The 20,963-nt window shown below is 44.8% G+C and overlaps 1 protein-coding gene across 3 annotated transcripts in view; it reads left to right on the forward strand.

Annotated features, from left to right (window-relative positions):
* The first annotated feature begins 367 nt into the window (after positions 1 to 367).
* The window catches only part of LOC130404284 (C-terminal-binding protein 2-like), a 65,103-nt gene continuing 44,507 nt past the window's right edge, over positions 368 to 20,963 (forward strand). Inside the window, exons 1-2 of one of the 3 annotated variants that reach the window (XM_056608939.1) lie at positions 368 to 699; positions 10,599 to 10,631. The gene's annotated coding sequence lies outside the window, so the exon portion shown is untranslated. The remainder of the gene's footprint in view (positions 700 to 10,598; positions 10,632 to 20,963) is intronic. The other 2 variants (XM_056608938.1, XM_056608941.1) reach the window with 2 other exon arrangements.

Here is a 20,963-nt window from a genome sequence, read left to right on the forward strand (position 1 = left end):
AAGATGTCAAGTAAACATCACTGGACATCGAAACAAGGCTGCATGAATATTATGATAGAAGGCCTATTGTATCAGTAACATCAAAATCAAATGTTTGACAACAAAAGTTGTGGCCTTAAAACGGAGTTAATTAAACAAATACATTGGACATACATTCAAACGTTAAATGTTAGATTCTTGCTGTACTAGTCTACAACACATTTTTTCTCTCGCAAAATCCCTTATGTCCCGCGAACATCTTCTGTGGGCCGAGCACAGCACGCCGCTTTCGTGGGCGTTGGTGCTCTTTTCCCTTCGGTGTATCTGTGAGCGCGCGTGCACATGTGCGCGTGTAAAAGCGAGGTGGGCAAAGGCTCCGCCTTATTCAAAAAACTGTAGAGAAAAAAAGGAAAAGCTAACTGTCTGATACACACCTCTCAATTCTTCCAGGGAGCGGAGTGTTTATGAAGCGTAGAAGTAAACAGTGGACTAATTAGGCAGCCTAGCGAAGAGCAAAACCCACTTTTTTAACACCAAGACTAAGCAACGTTTCCCGGCCGCTGTTTGGGATTAAGTTTTCCTCCATGCCATCTCAAAAAGGTGGATCATTATCTCGATCCGAGACAGCGAGGCGAATTTGAAATGCGTAGCCCGCGCGAGGCTGTTTTCTTCTGGAGTCTAAAAGCCGACGTTTGAACTATCCGTAAGCATCCGCTCGAGGTAGGAGCATTCACCCTTGTTGGAGAGCCGTGGAGGGTGAATGTGGTGCGGGCTGTTGTTCGGCGGGGTTTAGTTTTGAAAGCTATAACGTTATGCTCACATCGATGTCCATGTGTTCCCTGCGCCATCAGCAAAGAGGCACACGGGGAGGGAGGGGGGAGGCAGGGAGGGAGAGAGGACTGTTTTCAACACGCTAGCTTCCTCAAATCCAATAGTATGCCTGCGAATCCTCTTTTAAAAGTCAAGTCGATTTCCGTTGTTGCACACAAAACCCATAGCAAGATCTCGGCACTGTTTGCTCCAAGCTTTCCTAACTAGCTAGCCGACTTGTGATTGGACAATTAATTGGCAATGAATACCCCGCCCCCCCAGGAAAGTGTGATGTTTAAATTCCTGATGTAAGTTTGATCTCTCTCTCTCTCTCTCTCTCTCTCTCTCTCTCTCTGTGTGTGTATTTAGAAGCTCAAGTTGCAGAAGGCTTCAAGTGGAGGACCCATTGTCTGGCTGTAGTAGTAGAGGGGTGGGGAGGCACTGAGCTGTATGCAGATGTGCTGCTGGCACTGGACATCTGCTCTCCTTCCCAGGGGTATTGTCACTTGCAGCATGGGAAACGTAGCGTTTTGCCAGACCTGGGAGAAAGGGCCCTTGTTAATAATATAATGGCTCTAGCCTTTACTGGTTCTAAAAAATACCAAGCAACAGTTAGTTATGATGCTTCTATTGCAGTCTTTTCTCTATTTATTATTTGATCACGCGTGTCAGCCTTTTTAATTTCCTGCCGAGAAAACATTTTGATCAGTCGTCCCTTTTTGGAGATAATTGTACTTGGCTCAGTACCTCAGTCTTTTTTCTAATAGATTTTTATCATTTGTTCTCTCGGAGTGGTGTTCTTGAACAAGCTGCCAGTTGTGGTGTTCTCACAAGTGATCTTGTCACGTCACGCTGTCAGTGAGCTGCAACAACACGCAACCCTTGTTCAAAAAGCTGAGGAACTCCCCTGCTTTCCTTTTAATGTAATTTCCACCTGCACTGCAACAACCCACCAACTACACAACCCCTCCTCCCCCCCCCACCCCAATTCCCTCACCTCCTTCATCTCTGTTGGGGGTTGAACCTACACCTCATAGGTTTGTTGCATGGCCTCCCTGTCTTGTGATATGAAACCCTTGTTGCCCTCCCCCCCTCCCCATAACACCCCAGCCCCTCCACCCTTCCTTTCCTTCCTTCCACACACACGCACGCGCGCAAACACACACGCACACACGCACAAGTGTGTCAAGGCGAGTGCATCTCATGCAGAATCACAATGAACATGGCAGCTCCTATCAGGGCCTTTTGATCTCGCACACGAGCAGAGAGGAAAGAAAAAAAGAAATGCGTTTCTTAAATATTTATCACACAACTTGCACTTGCTGTGTTTGAAAGCAGTGTGTGTTGCTTCTCTTTTGTATTAGATACATCCAGGAGTGTCGTTTCTCGCTTCAACAGATGTCCCCCAGTACCGTCAGTAGAGCCACTGGGTTGAGGGCAGCCATTAGTGTGCACATTCATGCATTTTTGGGTGGATTGGCTTCACGTGTGCATGGATAGAAGTGCCTTTTGTAGGTTTTTTCATTTATTACTGTTAAGTGACTGGCCTGCTGGGAACCAGAGGATGGGGTTTATGTGTGGCTGCTTTTGTCTTTATTTTGCTCACCACCTGTTCTTTTTGTTTCTTCTCTCTCCTTCTTTCACATACTCTCTCTCCCTCTGTCAAATGATGTCTCTGTCTCTGTGTCGCATTCTGGATTGACAGCCAAGATGATTTCATGCTGTTTAGGGGTTTAATGTTTGAAAAAGTTATGTTTCGTGCATGTCACTACATGTAATATGCAGTAGAACAGTGATGATTATTTTTTTCTCTTTAAATCTATTACGAACTAGTAATTATTAATTGTGGTGAGCGCAGAGAGGGACAGTAAAAAAAGTGAAACATTTTCGTGCAGATTTGACACTATTTGAGGCCACAGAGAAAGCAAAGCAATTACACATGCTTAATGATATTCTCTGAACCTAATACTCCATTTAACACTGTAATTTGGACGCTGCTGAAATAGCTCTCGTGAATTCTGCTGAGGATTCCCATAATGGCAAAGCCGCTAACTCCTCCTAAAAGTCCCCATAGGAGCTGGCATCAGAGAGTTTTACGGGCAGAGAGAGAGAGAGAGAGAGAGAGAGAGAGAGAGAGAGAGAGAGAGAGAGAGAGAGAGAGAGAGAGAGAGAGAGAGAGAGAGAGAGAGAGAGAGAGAGAGAGAGAGAGAGAGAGAGAGAGAGAGAGAGAGAGAGAGAGAGAGAGAGAGAGAGAGAGAGAGAGAGAGAGAGAGAGAGAGAGAGAGAGAGAGAGAGAGAGAGAGAGAGAGAGAGAGAGAGAGAGAGAGAGAGGTAATAGGTGTGAAATGACAGTACGCCATCTGCCAAGGGTCTGAATGTACAGCTTAATGTCACTCAATTACACCACTGGCCACGAATAATAATAATAGACTGATTGATGGGCCTGGCGTCATGATATTGATTTTTGGGTTTTGTTTATGATTCTCACCGAGCTGAATTGACGTTAGGCTTATCTTTGCAAAGAGGATATGTCTGTAATGTATGATGATTTCAACTTTATTACAAGCCGAATGAGATTGAATGTATGAATGGAATCATCAGTCATTCACTCTGTAGGGGTTAGGAGCCGTATAAATTATCAATTATGGGATGGCTGAGGTTTGGGGAACTTTATCCTCATACGCGTGTTGTTTCCACTGCTATTTGATATGACAAAAAACAAAAAACTGAACAACATGGTCTTCCTATTAGTACATACAAAGTTGGAATACGGGTTTTAGAAAAAAATATTTCCCTACTGGCCAGACAGCTTGCTGGTCCTGGCCTTCTAACATTCTGTACATTGTGCAAGGTCAAACCACTGCATCTCTTGCTTGTCACATTTCAACACTCATTCCTGGATTATACCTGTGGTTTTCTGTTACACATACTCTATACACAGTTTTCCCTGTGTATAGAGGTGCTCTTGGTCGTCATAAAGCGGAGTGGAACTTCGATAAACAAGACAGCAGCAGGTGGTGATTGTGTTCCCTGATAAAGCCTGTTTGCCCAGGTTGTTTCCCGCTCTGTGTGTGCGCGTGTGTGCTTGTGCGTGCGTGTAAGGCAGTGTGCACTTTGCATGCTTGTATGCATCCTGTTCTTACCATCAAATATGGGACTATACATCTTAAAGCATTCATATGTGGGTGGCTAATAAATACAATTGCCGTTTTCCCTTATTCGCTCACTGGTGTTCGGTCTGCAACACATTTGCAGGTCATCCAAGTCTGACCAGTCTCATTGTATTGTTCATTGTTTTAAGAGACATACAATTTCTTTGCGTCTGTGTGTCTGGATAGGACTGCGTACTGTGTTTCGTTCTTCAATATAAATGTGAGACGCTCAAGCGTTGGGTAAATTAGTAGCCTGGTTGATTAATCAATTGATTGAAAATGAATCAATAATCGTCGTTCTTATCATTCATCAAGTGAAATTTCCCAGCATCACCCATTGAGCTCTGGCCAAGTCGCAATCTCCATTATGATAAAATGACATTCTAAAGACTGAACGATTAATCACACAACATAATAGTCCAGAATAACCAATAATTTAGTCAATAATCGTCCGATGGATGAAAAAAGAAGGACCAAAGATATGGCCATGATGCCGTAGCCTGCTATGTGTCTATTTGTCAGTCCGGGGTGGCGGCCATTAAAGTGGGTGAAATATCGACCTCATTACGCAGCAGTGCGGACGCGGCTCCGGGCCCCGCGGTGGCATCGCTGCAGTGGATGTTTACTGACCTCCCTGTACTTAGCACCACGGCAGGAGGTTCCTCCCACCACTTCTCCTCCTAATAGGCTCCCACCTCAGACGCCGCTCCATGCACTGCTCCCTGCCTCACCCCCCTCACACCAACCCTCTCCTATCCTCCCCTCAATCACCGCCCACCCACCTCCGTAATGACTAGCAGAGTTCTGCTCTTAAAGAAGCTCCTGATTGCACACGCGTGGGGATTAGTGTGTTTGAAATTAAGGAGGTGGAAGACCTGGGGAGGGGGTCGAGGAAATTGGGATGAGGGATGCAGATGTAAGTGATGCAGATGGACAATTTTGGTACATCTCATCAGCTGCCATCCGCTGTCAAACTGAAGGTGGAGGATGAGGAATGAAGGGAGTGATGGTCCTCTCGCTGTGCACACGTCAATATCAGAGCTTGTGTGTGTGTGTGTGTGTGTGTGTGTGTGTGTGTGTGTGTGTGTGTGTGTGTGTGTGTGTGTGTGTGTGTGTGTGTGTGTGTGTGTGTGTGTGTGTGTGTGTGTGTGTGTGTGTGTGTGTGTGTGTGTGTGTGTGTGAGAAAGAGGCATAATGGGAAATCAAAATGCCCGTCCATTGTGCATACGAGTCGCCATGTATTTGTGGGCATGCACTTGTGTGTGTGTGTGTGTGTGCATGTGCAACTCTATTCTACTTTGACAGAAAGGCACGTAGACAAAGCACCATCTGCCCTTAGCAGAGAGTCCAAGGCAGCTCTCCGGGACGGAGACGAGAGGCTGTCCGAGGGCATTGTTATGGATGCTGGCTGCCACCAGCCACCATCACCACCACCGCTACATCTGCGGTGGATGCACTCAGCATCCACACTAATGGCTAATAACTGCCCCTCTCCCCTCCCAGATGTCTGCCCCACACAGGAGCAGAAAGGAGCTCTGAGACCACTGGCCGTTTTAGAAAACAATAGGGAAATAATGGGGAAGCTTTGTGTGTGTGTGTGTGTGCGTGCGTAAGCTTATATGCATGCGTGTCTGATTCTGTCTAGGAATGGCCACCAGTGTAAAACACACACACACACACACACACACACACACACACACACACACACACACACACACACACACACACACACACACACACACACACACACACTCCCTTCTCAGACTCAGGGTACAGGAGTATTATGTTTAATTCCACCTTCTCTTTATCTCATCCCCTCTCCCTTTCTATTCACTCTCTTATTCTAGCGTGCTCTATTTTCTTTCAGTCTCAGCATCTCTGAGCTGGCATGTAGGGAGTGGGGCGCGGTGGGGATGGGGGTGTTTAGGGAGGAGGAGGTGCAGGAGGTGGAGGAGGATGTGGAAAGGGTTGCAGTCCATTGTCCCGGCAGGTCCGCTATCGCTGCCAGCTGACAAGAGTTTTGTGCTGGGAGACGGCGCGTCCTGCTGATGTGAGGGAGAGGGAGCGCTGAAAGAGATATCTAAAATGCTGAAGTGGGCCCCGCGCCGGCAGAGGAGATGGCTGTGTTTGTTTGTGCTGAGCGCCACTTTACAGTGAAAACTTTCCCCGGGTAAAATTTGCTGACAGCAGTGAATGGGTGGCGGGGAGGGGGAGGGAGGCCAAAAAAAAAAAAAGAGCAAGGGTTTGTTTTTTGGGAGTTGCTTTGTGGGCACGCACACATGCACACGCTCTGCCGTGGCCATTGTTGGGCTGACATTGATGTTTAGACATGGTGCGAGGAAGAAAGGCAGCGGAGGAATCTAGGTTGCTCTCAAGTTGCTCTGTGAGCCAGCAAAACTATTTAGCCTCCGCTTACAATCCTCTAAAAACGCCAGACCTCGGAGCCATCCAGCCCCTCATGCATATTCATGGAAAAAACCCGCTTTTCTTGTCTGCGCCCTCTGAGCTGTGTGTACTTCCCTTTTTTAGCCTCTCTCTCTTCACCCACAGGACCCGTTGCGCTGTGTTTGATTGGCCCTGACATTTGAAAAGGTCCTTGAGTTAAAGAAGAAAAAAGAGGAAAAAAAGTTGTTTTTGACAACTGCGGCAGCACCCTTCTGGTGGAGAAGTAAAAATGACATTTTAAAATGGGAGCCCGGGCCCTGCATATTTAAATGCTAATGGCCCCTGTGAATGTGCTAAGCTAATGGGATGTTTCAATCTGATCTAGTGGCGCTGCGGCGTGCCTTTTTGCACGGCGCCTTCAGTAGTTCTGATAAATGCTCTCTGAGCCAAGTACATTAGCTCTTTATTTGCTTATTATGTTCTTGCTGTTGTGTTTTGGATAGAGAAAGAACTGACGTATTCTTTACTTGTAGCTACATGTTTATGTGTCATATCCCAATACAGATAACAAAATAACCTGATGTGTAATGGTCAATTATCGGTCTATATGCATTTTATTGTAATAGTTATGATGCAGATTAGATTTAACAGCGCGGTTTATTACAGTTGAGAGTGTAAATTGTTGCTGGTGACTTGTAAAGGCCCTTCGGGGTTACCCGCTAAGAAACTCCATATTGAGGCATCACGGCATTGGTTTATTATCAACTAAGTTGTAGCATTAGCCAGTCAGCGATTGTCAATGAAATTCGGCTGGACTTTGGCCTGCTGGTGTCCACCGATTGGCCCTCACTGCTGTTTATTACATCCACAACTGCGATCACAGGATGATCAAGGCCATTGGACACACATTTGTGTTGAATTCGCATCTGTTATGTCTGTTGGGATCTGTGTGTGACCTGCTGCAATGCACTTTTTTTTTTTATAGACGAGTTCATGAAAGTGCATTCGTTTTTTAACTCCTTCAGGAAACTGCAAACGTGGGCATGCTTAAGCTGTTATACATTTCCCACCGAGCTTAAGCTTTTGCAAAAGCTTAAAAATGACTTACAAAGTATACATTTGTGTGTCTAACAGACTCTCTTTGCTTGCATAAATGTTGGCGGAGGGCCAAACAGGCAATCTGGCAGGATGCCACCGATCCAATTGACTCCCTTAACGCACTGCTGGGAGAAAGGCTACACTTCCTCCGGATTAAAATGTGACCAGCGGTTTTTAAAATGCTTTACAGTCATCGACTGCGTTTCACGGCAGATTTTTATTTACCGACTCTGTCCGCATTAAACCTGCGCCCCATGTGACAAATTAGCAAAAAGAGAATTGATCAGCCTCTGTTTACAGATTAGAAGTAAACTAGCCCAGCCCCCCCCCCCCCTTAAAAAAAACACTTTAGAAAATAAATCTGAACCCCTTAGAAATGTGCTGCAGATGTGCTGGATTTAGGCCAAATTAACACAGCTTGAGAAACTGCTCTGTGGTGTGTGTGTGTGTATCATCCACACACACACACACACACACACACACACACACACACACACACACACACAGAGAGCCAGCCTCACATGCACAGTGGTCTGTCTTTTGGTTGTTGGCTTGTCGCTTAACACCATTTACAAGGCAGTCAATGACTTTGTGTGTATCCTCATTCTTAGCCATAAAAACAAATAGAGATATAAAGACGGTGTAATCCTCTCATTGCAAGGGTAAGCAAAATATTGACAGAGTGAAGTTATTGGTGCAGGGCGGTGCAGTCAACACACCCAGTATGAATATGGATAATGTTTTGCGTGCCCCAGGCTAACTCTTTGATTCCTGGCTCTAGATGAGCACAGCATGGTGCCCTGGCTTTTCCTCCACTCATCCGCTTGTTTGGCACACAGAGAGCTGTTTGATTCCTGATCTCCAACAAAAAGGTTTACTAGTGTGGGTTAATGTTTCACTGGGCTAGGGAGAGTCCCCTCTTACTTCACCCTTCCTGCCGTACATGTGTCGACACACATGAGGATAGGAATATGTCCCACATGTTTAACTTTTAGTTGAAGATATACTGAATACAAAATATTTATTATTAAATATTATATCAATATATTTGATCCGTCTTTATACATTCAACAAGGTTGAAAAGTGTCTGTGTGCGTGTGTATGTGTGCGTAAACGCGGACACACACACTATGAAGGTATTATTGTAGCAAAAGTATTTAGCACCTGTAACTGCAGATGTTGAATGCGTACACTAAAGTCACAGTAAATTTGAAGTTGTATATATTTATTTTGCGTGTACTCTAAAGTCACAAATGTGTAACGGTACATTTGAAGTCATAAATATTTTTTCTACCATTGTAAACACAAATGGTAGAAAAAATATTGGTGTTGGTGCAAAACACATTCGCACACCCGTGTTTCATAATCGGAGAACATGCCCAAAATGTGTGCATTCATAAACCGAAATTTTGAACTAATGCATCAGAAGTTGCACATCTGTGAAAAATCCTCACAAATAAAATGACATAGAACGCTATGTTGATTCAGCATTTTAATGAGCGAGCACAAGTCCATCGTTCGAATCTGCTCCTGCAAGTCTCAGATGTGTGTTTTTTTGCAGGTAGTTTTGCAACACGTCTAGGTGGTACATGTGTAGCAAAAGTGATTTGTGTCTGTATGAGGCAGAGCGTCATACGGACACTTTCTGGAGTCTTGAAAGTAGACAAGAGGGCATCCTACACGACGAAGTTGGGTATATCTTATTATTAACAGAATTCCCCCCAAATTATTGCATTAACATGCCGCAAGTGTCCTTCAATGTATTTTAATGGTCTGCTTGGATGGTCCAAGTGTAGTTTGAAAAATGCACCCCCTGCCGGCGACTTTCATTGGTTAGTGCTGCAATTTTGTCCCGCCCACGGACGCTCAGCCTCATACAAACACAAATCACTTTTGCTACACATGTACCACCTAGACGTGTTGCAAAACTACCTGCAAAAAAAACCAAAGCTGAGACTTGCAGGAGCAGATTCGAGCAGTTGTAAGGATGGACTTGTGCTCGCTCATTAAAATGCTGAATCAACATAGCGTTCTAAATCATTTTATTTGTGAGGAAATTTTTCACAGAAGTGCAACTTCTGATGCATTAGTTCAAAATTTGGGTTTACGAATGCACACATTTTGGGCATGTTCTCAGATTATGAAACGCCGGTGTGCGAATGTGTTTTGCACCATGTGATTGTAGCAAAATGATTTGTGCACCTGTAACACAGACTTGCGTACTCGTAGACCCTATTTTGTGTTTACAATGGTAGAAAAAATATTCACGACTTCAAATGTACTGTTACACATTTGTGACTTTGGAGTACACATGCAAAATAAATATATTGACTTCAAATTTACTTTGACTTTAGTGTACGCATTCAAAATCTGCAGTTACAGGTACTAAAGACTTTTGCTATAATAATACCTTCATAACACACTCCCATGTTCGCAAATGGACTTGGAGGATAATCATTCCAAAGCATTCGTCAAACCAAATTGAAACAAAATAAGTGATTTTGCACAGGTGTATGTGTATTTGCTGGCTAATAATTGTTTCAGAGAAGAACAGAAGAGATCTGGTCTTTACTAGTCACTTACGTCACATTTAAAATAAGAGCCTACATTGAGACATACTAGGAGATTGTATCTTTGAGTCCTAAATACTTGGCCCCAACTGCCTAAATATTAATTTAGCCTTTTACTAATCCTCAACTCAATCTTGTGAGATATGTATTCATCGTAAAAAAATAAAAGATTCAGTTTTAGATGGTCTGGTCATTTTACTCCCTGTAATCCACCCCCTTAAATCTCTCTCTACTCAGCCTGGTATTGATCGAGTCTCTGCGTACATCCCCTGCACACCTGGCCCCTCGCCATGCGTCTGTTTATATTTAACTCTTCATGCTGGCGCTGCCGTTGCTTAACAGGTGGCTGAGGAAGAGAGGGTCTCTCTCTCTCTCTCTCTCTCTCTCTCTCTCTCTCTCTCTCTCTCTCTCTCTCTCTCTCTCTCTCTCCTGCTCTCTCTCTCCTGCTCTCTCTCTATGTCTCTGGCTTGTCGGTTGAATACCAGCTGCTGTAAGTACAGGAACATGCCAGTGTAATTAACCCGCCTGATCCATGCGCATATGCATGTGAAAGGTGTGATTTTCTTTTCTTATTTTTTTCATGTTATACCACCATGGATGAAAGAACACGGGCACGTGCACACTCGCATGCACACAGGTACTTGAGCGCGCGCGCACACACACAAACATGCACAAATGCATACCCACGGGGCCAAATGTTTCTCAATTTCAGCTCATTGTTGCATTGCTAGGAGACCTGAAGAGCGAGTCAATGTTAGCACTTTCTACTCGCTTACAAAACATTGGCCTGTCTGCCGTCTCTCTGTTCGTTGGCCTTCACTTCAGTGTTACCAGAGGAACCATGGGAGTATTTTATATGAAGAAGGCACTGAATAAAACCTTCTGGGACTGGTCACCCCCCTCTCCTCCCCCTCCTCCTCCCGCTCCTCTCCCGGATACTGGAGGGAGAGCCTTGTACGCCCACATGGCACCCAGTTCTCAGCTGATGTGTGTGTGTGTGTGTGTGTGTGTGTGTGTGTGTGTGTGTGTGTGTGTGTGTGTGTGTGTGTGTGTGTGTGTTTGTGTATGTGTGTGTGTGTGTGTGTGTGTCGAGCGCACATGCATGCATTCGGCAGTGTTCTCCTAACAGCCCAGCTGAGTCTGACAGATGGAGTCGTTTCACACGCAGACACAGGCAGGATACAGGAAACGGGGCTGTGCGCTGAGTGGTCTCACCGCTGCCATGGTTGCTATTAATCTAGGTCAGCGGTGTGGGGCTCACGGCCACCCGGCCTTCGGGGCCAGATTGTCCTTTTCCCTTAACGCACCTTGACTAAACTCTTAACTTACTCTTTTTCTACGTTACCTTTTGGCTGGCATGCGTGGAGGAAGGAGATTCATTCTCTTTTGGTCCCTTGTCGTGGCTGCTTCTGGCATGCATGGGTGCTTCTGATCTGGTTCAGTTCAGGGTCTGTTCTTGTGGAACGCTCTTTGGCTTGCACACCATTTGTGCTAGAAGCTTTCTTTTCACTGGAACTTTGGCAACCAGATCAATGCCTTAACTCACGGACTCTGCTTCAACATCCTTGCTTGGGCTCATGGATTTAAGCGCAGTACTACAGCGAGCATACACTCACCAACTCTTCCATTGAAATACATTCAAAATCAGAGCCAAATGTACTCATTGTAGTCAGAAAGGGGCCCTCTTTACCCCCCTACTCTGAGACTCTGTCTCTGCTGTATTGTTTTTAACTATATATCAAATGGATTAATGTCGTCATTAGGATATTGCAAGTGAAATAAAGGGCTTAACTCGAAAGCTTTTCAGCAGAGGCTGAAGACATGGAACTACAAACTGTTCAGATTATAGAACAGCATGCATAAAAGTAGATACTGAACTTTTCTGTGTAAGAAGATAGTAATCTATTGTTGCTGAACTATTCAGGTAAGATAGTACTCTTGCTCTACTGTTACTGAACTATTCAGTGTAAGATAAGATGGTAATCTATATTTACTTAACTATTCTGTTTAAGACAAGATAGTACTTACTGAACTATTCTGTGTAAGATAAGATAGTACTCTATTATTACTGAACTATTCAGTGTAAGATAAGATGGTACTCTATTGTTACTGAACAGAACTATTCTGTGTAAGACAAAATACTACTCCATTGTTACGGAACTATTCAGTGTAAGACAAGGTATCTATTGTAACTGAACTAGCCTGTGTAAGATAAGATATTAATATAAGATAAGGTTGTTCAGAAATTCAGAAATGAGCGTGGGAGGGTCTTGGGAGACTGAGCCCATGCCATTTTTTTTTCTCAGGAAAAAAACTAAAATAACATCTGTCCACTTGTGTGAAACATAACCGAGTCACCCTCGGAATTTATTGGGTTGCGTTAACACTCTGAAGAGCTATTTGGCTCTTCTGGCTAACCCTCTTCTGCTTGCGCTGAGCACCTGCAGCTTGACTCCATGTATGCTGCATGTCCATGCTGGGAGTACACTAAGTTTAGTGGAGGGGGAAACTCCCCAGAGAAAGAGTAGTAGCATCGGGTAGTACTCAAACATTTTAATAGTCTAATCATCGTTTCCAGTTGACTCAAATTCTCTCAGTCGAACAATCGTTGGTTTAAAAATATATAACCATGTGCATTTCAAGGACCATAAAACATGTTATAGAGGCTGCTGTGGGCAAGATTTGAGAATAGACAACCCAAAAAAATCCCAGTGTTTTTATGCCATTGAGAAGTGCTGCATTGAAGCCACATGGTGGAGCTTCGGTATGTGATTGACAGGCCAGATGGATTTCCTAAACCAATCAGAGATGAGATGCCCTGATTGGTCAGGAATTTGGCGGAGCAGTCTCAAAACTAAATTGTACCGCATAGAAGACATTCTTACATTTCGTGGACATACTACCTGACAGATGACTGCAATTTTTCACAAATTACACTCAATTGATAGCTCCTAGATCATGTTGTATAGGCTATAAATCTTGCAAACATTTAACACATTCTTATATTAGCTATTAGATTTCATAGATTATATTATTATTATATTAATTTGTGTACATTTTATTATACCAGCCTATATTCTAGACACACTAATGGACTAGTTGAGTATATTTCACGTCAAATTTAATGCAGATGCTGAGATAAACGTGAATTTGTTTGTAGAGGTGGCTTTCCACTAAGCAGAGGCGATGGCCCCGCCTCCAGACAGCTGTTGGAAACCCTGGAATAATCACACCGGATTATAATACTGTTAAATGTCAATGTTTACTCTTTTGCATTGTTCTGATTATTTGATTGTTAAAACAAACAACACTTAGCCATTAGGTACTGTAATTATACAAATGGCACTGGCTGTTTGTTTGAGTTCAGCCGAGTGCTGTATGCTAAAACATTGGTGTTCAGTAGTATTTTTTTTTTGGTATGGCCTGCCTTTCAATATTTAGCATTTTGATTGGGAAATGAGAAACAGCATAAACATTGCTCGAAGCAAATATGGATAAATTAAAATCCAAATCGACCACAGTGGCACAGTCGATCAGTTATTCAGCTTTTAAGCCTGTAGGCGTATAAATATTGCAAATAGAGATGTGTGTGTGTGTGTGTGTGTGTGTGTGTTTGGCAAATTCCCTCTATATAATATGCCTACACAAAACGGTTACCTAAGTTCACGTATTTGTCTCTTCTAGCGTAACATTAAGGGCCTGATATGTCTTCCATACTGCAAGCCTTCATCTCTCTGCAGCTATAAATTGTAACCAAAGCCACAATGTATGACCAAACCACCCACATCCTGGCTTGTTGTACACTATTCAGTGTTTCCCCTAGAAGTTTTTTCAGGCCTTTTTTTTAATTATTATTTGCCTGTGAAGATATACTGACGATATCATGAATTTAAACTGGGTATATCGAGACTTAAAACAAAGTGATCACAAGGAGAGGATGACTTAAAAAATGTGTATTTATTACATTAATATAAATAGGAACTTTGCATAACATAGCACATCATGAATACAGTAACAGTAACACCAGTTATTTTTAAGATTTGAACTATTTTCAGTCAAATTTAGCCTATTATTATTGTGTACTATGTACCTTTACACTGTATACACAGGCTTGTGCAAATGCCACTATTAAACATTCTGTCCACTAGAGGGCATGCCTATTAAATATTAGGCACAAAAGGATATTATATTAACGCTGCGGCTCAACCGTTTTTACCAGATTGGCCGTTTCCACTTTGGTGATAGAGAGCAATAACGACTCGTGTTGTTAGGTCCCCTATGTTTGTCCTAGTCACCATGGGGACTGTACAAGTTGTAAGACATGGCGGAGGTAACAGCCTAGTCACGTTTCTCAACACACGCTCTCACTGCATCCATAGTTGTACACTACAATCATAGACCATATAATATAATATTGATCATTCGTCTCGATAGCAGTCAGCGCTACACGCCAATGTTTACTTGCACTGTGGTACATGAAAATAGGTTGCTTGTGATAACGTGAAGAGGTGCACTTGTATGGCAACAGTTTTGGATAACAGCTTTCTACGAAAAGGTTGATATGCCTATTTTATTTATTGAACAGAGAAACTAACGTCTCTTAATCAGACCCACAATCCCCCTCATCCACGAAGAGCCATTCGCTACACTATTTTACACTTGGATTAAAAAGTTAAACTCCAGTGTAGTTGAATCCTCTGATCACATACGATATTTTGGTGAAAGGACGGAGCATAAACTCGTCTTCGACTATTACTTTGGTCTTTTTACCATCATAGTCACATTGTGGCTGATGATCACCGGGCCTGACATTTCCTGCATTTCGTTTAAGTTTGAGAGTTTTGGAGATAAATGTTCGCTCTCAGTCCGCAGTAATTTAAAGGGACTAAATTAGCAATGGCACTCGCATCACGTTATTCTTATCGCATACCTTTTGGGGTTTAATACATTTTACCCTGTACAACACTGCTTCCCTCAATACTGCCCAGTGCTGATTGGAAGAACTTGAAAATAGGAACATAGGCTTGATTCACGTGATTTGACACAATAATCAATTTGAAACATGAACTGTGTTTAACTGTGAGAGGGATCAGAGTGGTTAAAGATGGAAATTACTGGATGATGGCTCTGAATGTTGAAAGTGGTGCCAATGCTTAATCATGCGGTTATGGTAAACAATGCCAGGCTTTCTCTTAATAAAGTGATTGTAGAAAAGCGAGGAGGTGTTAAATAGCTGGATAAACCATGACATTGAGATAAGCCAGAAAGTGTCTGACAACTGTATCGCGCCGACTGTGGACTTTAATATTGGCGGCTCATGGAAGGAATGCGCTCACTCCATTTGTTTTCCTTTATTAAAAAATAAAATACAGCCTTATTCTGATCTTATTTCTCACATGCCACACACACTGTTATTTGCTGCGTTGCTGGGATCTGATTGCACTGATCCCAACAGATATCAGATATCTGTATCGCAACAGACATCTGTATCCAAACTGACATCTGTATCCAAACAGATATCATATGTGCCGCGGCCCATGGGCCTGTGTCTTCTGGTGGCTTCCGTTACAACGCAGTGTTGGTGCCGGGACAAAAGCAATATGCCCGCCGGTGACCTTTATGACAATCCAAAGGGGGGCCTTTATTTTGAAGTAGTCAGGGCTGTTCAACTTCCTCCATGGGGATTGTGGGTTGAATCTCCATTCCATAGAGTTTTTCTATCCTCTTTGTGCCCTTGTTCCTATGAGACGGCTTGAGGTTGGCTCCCATTAGACCACAACAGGAAAGTAGGGCAGAGAGATTAAAGTGCAATAAAGAACTTACTGACACAGCCTTTAGTCAATGTGATTTACCTATACGATCTTGTCTATGTGCATTAATGTGTGTGTGTCTGACTTGCATGTGTGCTTTTTTGTGTCTGACAGTGTTTTTGTGTGTTTGTGTATGTGTTTGTGTTTGTGTGTGAACGCACATTTGTGTGGGTCAGTATGTGCATCTGTGTGAGACTTAATCGTCTCCTAATAGTTACTATTACTAATATAACACAATAGATTAACAGCAATTAAGGAAAATAATTAGAGGCAGCTCTTTCTCACGTCTGTGTTAATGATTGTTTTGCCCTATTTTCCCTCAAACACAGCCCCAATACTCTTCTTCCATTGCAGGTTTTTGATCCCTTATCCAGCAGAGAATATATTGTTGTTGTAGTCTTTGTGGTTCTTTAGATGAAAGGCGAAAGTGGATTGTGCTGGGCTTGATTCCTTTGCCTCGCTTGCCACCACTGACAACATTCCTGTGTGTGTGTGTGTGTGTGTGTGTGTGAGAGTGTGCGTGTGCGTGTGCGCGTGCGCATGCGCATGCGTACGTGTGTGCGTGTGTTCAGCCCAAGTCAGCAATTAGCAGTAGAGAAAAAAACCAAGAGTAAAAGCAAGAGAGCCAGAGTAGCACAGTGGAAAAAAGAGAGAGAACCTCTCCCCCCTCCAAAAAAAGGGAGAGTAAGCAAAGCTGTAGGAAATAGGGAGGGGAACAGGAAGAGGAGGGCAGCCAAGGTATTGGGCAAGAGATGGAGACAGACGGCCGGGCGACGCTGAATTAAGGAGGGTGGTAACAGTGATGGAGGAGAGGCCGGACAGAGCGGCTCTGGTGTTGGCCAACGCCACTGCACTTCCAGGCTTGGAGAGGCGTGTATAGGCGAGGGGGAAGAGGGGAGGAGCGCTATGGGCATGGGGGAGGGTAGGAGGTATAAATCCGGCATCTGAGTGACAGCTTTATGTGCCCCAACTATCCGATTAATGAGAGAAGGGAAACCTTAACCACTCTCCCGCCCGCTTCCTCCCCCCATCCTCGCTCCCTTTAGTTTTCTGCTATCTTGCACTTACAGAATATATAAATCAATGACTTTTAAGTGTTCACTTGAGCGCTTTGATAGATAGCCACTGCACAATTACCCCCCCCCCCCCCCTCCAACACACACCCTCAGCCTCATGCTTCCTGTATTTACGAAATGTTCATTTTAGGGGTGAAGGGAAAAGTGTGTGTATGTGTATGTTGTTTGCATTTTGTTTGTGTGTATGTGTTCGATGTGTGTACTGTGTACATTACTTTGTGCGTGCGTGCATGAATGTGTGTGTGTGTGTGTGTGTGTGTGTGAGGTTACGTTTATTGGGTGTGTATGTGTGGGTATGTTTAAGGGGTTGAGTTTATTGTGTGTGTGTTTGTTTGTTTGTGTGTGTAAGGGGTTGCGTTTATATATGTGTGTGTGTGTGTGTGTGTGTGTGTGTGTGTGTGTGTGTGTGTGTGTGTGTGTGTGTGTGTGCGTGTGCGTGTGCGTGTGTGTTGTGGTAACCGGCTTGGTGAATGAGCCGGGTTCCAAGGATTAAACACGAGGCAGCAATGGGTTAAACCGTCTTCGGCGTTTATTCAGGAGTCTCTCTCAATACAATGGCGCTCTAGGGTCTCCGTGAGCCTCTAGGTCTCGCATTCGGTGCGTACTCCTGTCTTGTCCCTGCTCCCGCTCCGTAGCCTCTTTTATGCTGGTTCCGGGCCTTCCTCCTCCCAGCCGCCAGGTGTCCCCCATCCCGCTGATTGGGGGGAAGGTCCAGGTGCTCGCTGCCGTTGGCTGGTGGGTGGCGGCGGTATACCCCGTCCTCCACGGTCCCTCGGACCCGTCCGGGCCGAGGTTTCAGGGGCGGGATGCCACAGTGTGTGTGTGTGTGTGTGTGTGTGTGTGTGTGTGTGTGTGTGTGTGTGTGTGTGTGTGTGTGTGTGTGTGGTGTGTGTGTGTGTGTGTGTGTGTGTGTGTGTGTGTGTGTGTGTGTGTGTGTGTGTGTGTGTGTGTGTGAGAAGGCTTGAGGAGTTGGTGGATTGGTTTGGGCTTTTAATACTGCAAAAATATATATTTTTAAAGAAATTACCTTGTTGTGTTGGTGTACCAAGGCTTTCGCCAGTGAAGGTTCTCTTGATAGCCAAAAAACAGGAGACTTTGTTCCCTGGCTACAGGCAACCACCCCCCCTCTCTCTTCCTTTCCTTTGTGCTGCACTTCCCCTTTAAGGGCCATGCGTCTGAAAAGATCAAGCAGATGCTGTGGTTTCACTGGATTCTGTTCACCTGTTGCCAAATGCACACCTTTTATTTCCACCACTTTCTTCTTTTGGAACAATGTTCTATTTGAAAGCAGACTCAGCGTATAGATCTCTTTGTCTGTCTCTCTCTCACGCTGAAAGCTTACTTCAGCCTATAGATCTCTGTGTATGTCTCTCTCTTTCACTCACCCTCTCTCTCTCTCTATCTCAAGCCCCTTTCACACTACCACCCGCACTTATCTTTGTATTACCCGGAGGAGCTGTATGTGAGAACAAAGACGTCAGAAATCAGGGCCAGATCTTATTTACTCCCTGCCAGTGCCCAAGTCTAACGTCCGATTGAGCCCAGTTGAGAATAGATCAGGTCATCTTCCGGAGAATTCAAAGCCACTAGATTCTACATACTCTGATAGCAGGGTAGGTGAAGAGAGGAATTCCCCCATGCGACCGGCGCAAAACCATGAGAACACAAACATCTGAGGTTGAGGAAGCAAAAACAATCATCATGATGGCTGCGACAGTAGACACGGCCATCGTTGATAAGCGTTTTAATAAAAATGCTGTTTCCGCAGCATACTTTTTGCATAATTTCCTGCCTATTGCACGCCACCCCTCACCTAAACCAACGATTGAACCAGCTGACACAAACAGTCTCCAGTTTGTTGCCTCTTGTGTGAAAAAGGGCAACTCCAGATAATGGCCGGTGCTGATTCTGGACATTGTCCAGAGTTAATATGAGATAAAAGCTCTCTATCTTCCCCTCCCTCTCTCTTCCTCTCCCTCTCTCTCCCTTCCTCCCTCTCTTTCCTTATCTGTCGTTCTCCCTCCCTGGCTTTCCCTCGCTCTCCCCCCCTCTCTGTCCCCCCCGCCGCCTCCCCCTGCCAGGCATGTCTTCCTCCTCCGGTCTCGTTTGAGTTTCTCTTTCCTCTCTGACGTCTCTCATGCACGCGTTCTGTTAGCCGATGGCCTGCCTGCACCCACTCCTCCTCCTCCTCCTCCTTCTCTCTAGCCTTAAGTGAGTGCCATTATCCTCCTAAACAAGATCTTCCCCCCCGCCCGCCTTGCTCCCTGTGCACTCTCACCGCACAAAAGGGAACAGAAGAAGAAGAGATTGAGAGACAGTGGGAAGAAAACAGCGGTAATGTGAGAAGGCGGAAGACAGTGTAGTTCAGTCGGAGCTGTCTCCTTATCCGCTGGAGAAGAGGCCCTGCTGGGTGGGGTGGGGTGGGGGTGCCGGATGCCTTTCAAAAAAGCTCAAATTATGTCTTTGTGTTTCAAACGGATCCTTGGTCTGAGACAAGTTTAAACCTGAGATACATACAGTGCAGTGAATACGGTTGATGTGTGTTGTGCCTTGTTCAATTGGATTTCAATCAGAGCGATCAATATGTTATAACGCCAAGTGAATGCGTGTAGGTCAATGCGTACCAGAAGGCCATTTCTTTAACCTCTGTTCCGTGTTCTGCTTTTGAAAGAAGCCAGACGATAATAAAAACGTTTTTTATTGCTTCAGCCCTGCAGGTCTGCACCACTGTGGCAAAACGGGCTGGCAGATAATATTAGGTACAGTCTAGATACAGCTGAGGACCCCACACACACACACACACACACACACACACACACACACACACACACACACACACACACACACACACACACACACACACACACACACACACACACACACACACACACACACACACACACACACACACACACACACACACACACACACACACACACACACACACACACTTATTACTTTCTCAACATTGGCTTATGCACCACGGCTTGGTGCTTTCTATCGCAGCCATGCCCAGGCCACCACAACCCCCAGAGTAAAAAGAAGGGCCATTGAACAGCGGAGGGAAGCCCCCTAAGTGTACTGTAGACCCCCGGTTCCAGTAGGCGGCACCCCGGTGTGTGTGAAGCACAGGTACATGGCGCCGGTGGGTTCTGCTGAACACCAACATAACATCACGGAGGAGCCACAACTCATATGTGCCCGTCGGCACGTATAGCGGGGAATGTTTACCGTCTCTCCAGCCTGCCACCCTGGAAGCGCAAAAAATAGACAAAGGAAAAGACGGCAGTTCGCACAAGGTTGACTGCGGTATACACAGTGACATTTAGAACGCATGCCCCCCCCCCCTCCTCCATTTAGTAGGGTTTTAGTTACAAGCTGGGCAATAAAAGCAGGACCACCTGCCTTTGACTTTGCTCCTCAGCTGTAAACAATTTCCTCCTCCTGTCATATCGGCGGTGGGGATCAGCGGCTGAATGTCAAGGTCGGGGCGAGACGGCCCCGCGCCGTTTCAACACACAAACGAGCGGAGGACTCACAACGCGAGCTGGCCATTAAATCACCGGCCCCATTAGATGTGTTTCTGCACTGTTTTTGTCTCCTATTGCCCTGGGTGGTTTTTTGTTGTGGCAACGACCTCCCATCTGCTGACTAACTGCTCTGTGGGATACGTTGCCCTTAAGGTGTCTGTGTGTCTTTATGTATAGACATGCACATGCATACACACAGGTCTGTGTGGGTCTTTTTCCCGTAGCTTTGGCAAGGAACAATTCTTTATTTATAAGTGGTGCTATATTCTAATATAGTAGTAGGCTGCAACTTCTAGTTTCTGCAATGCATCACGCTGTCAGTGAAGAGAACAAGAATTGTAATGTTGATGTGTTCCAGGCGCTTGTTTTCATTGATATATTAAATTGACAAATAGATCTTCAGCTGTATGACGCGTCGTCTGTTGCTCTTTAAAGAAGGCTCCCTCTAGTGGTGATTCGATGCTCTACATTCAGGGGAGTTTTGGGCTGTTTCGGGGACGCTGCTGAGCCTGCAATAAACTACTTTGTAATTCAGTTTGCTGACGATCAAATC

Source organism: Gadus chalcogrammus, chromosome 15 (assembly GCF_026213295.1).
Source record: "Gadus chalcogrammus isolate NIFS_2021 chromosome 15, NIFS_Gcha_1.0, whole genome shotgun sequence".
Lineage (NCBI taxonomy): Eukaryota > Metazoa > Chordata > Actinopteri > Gadiformes > Gadidae > Gadus > Gadus chalcogrammus.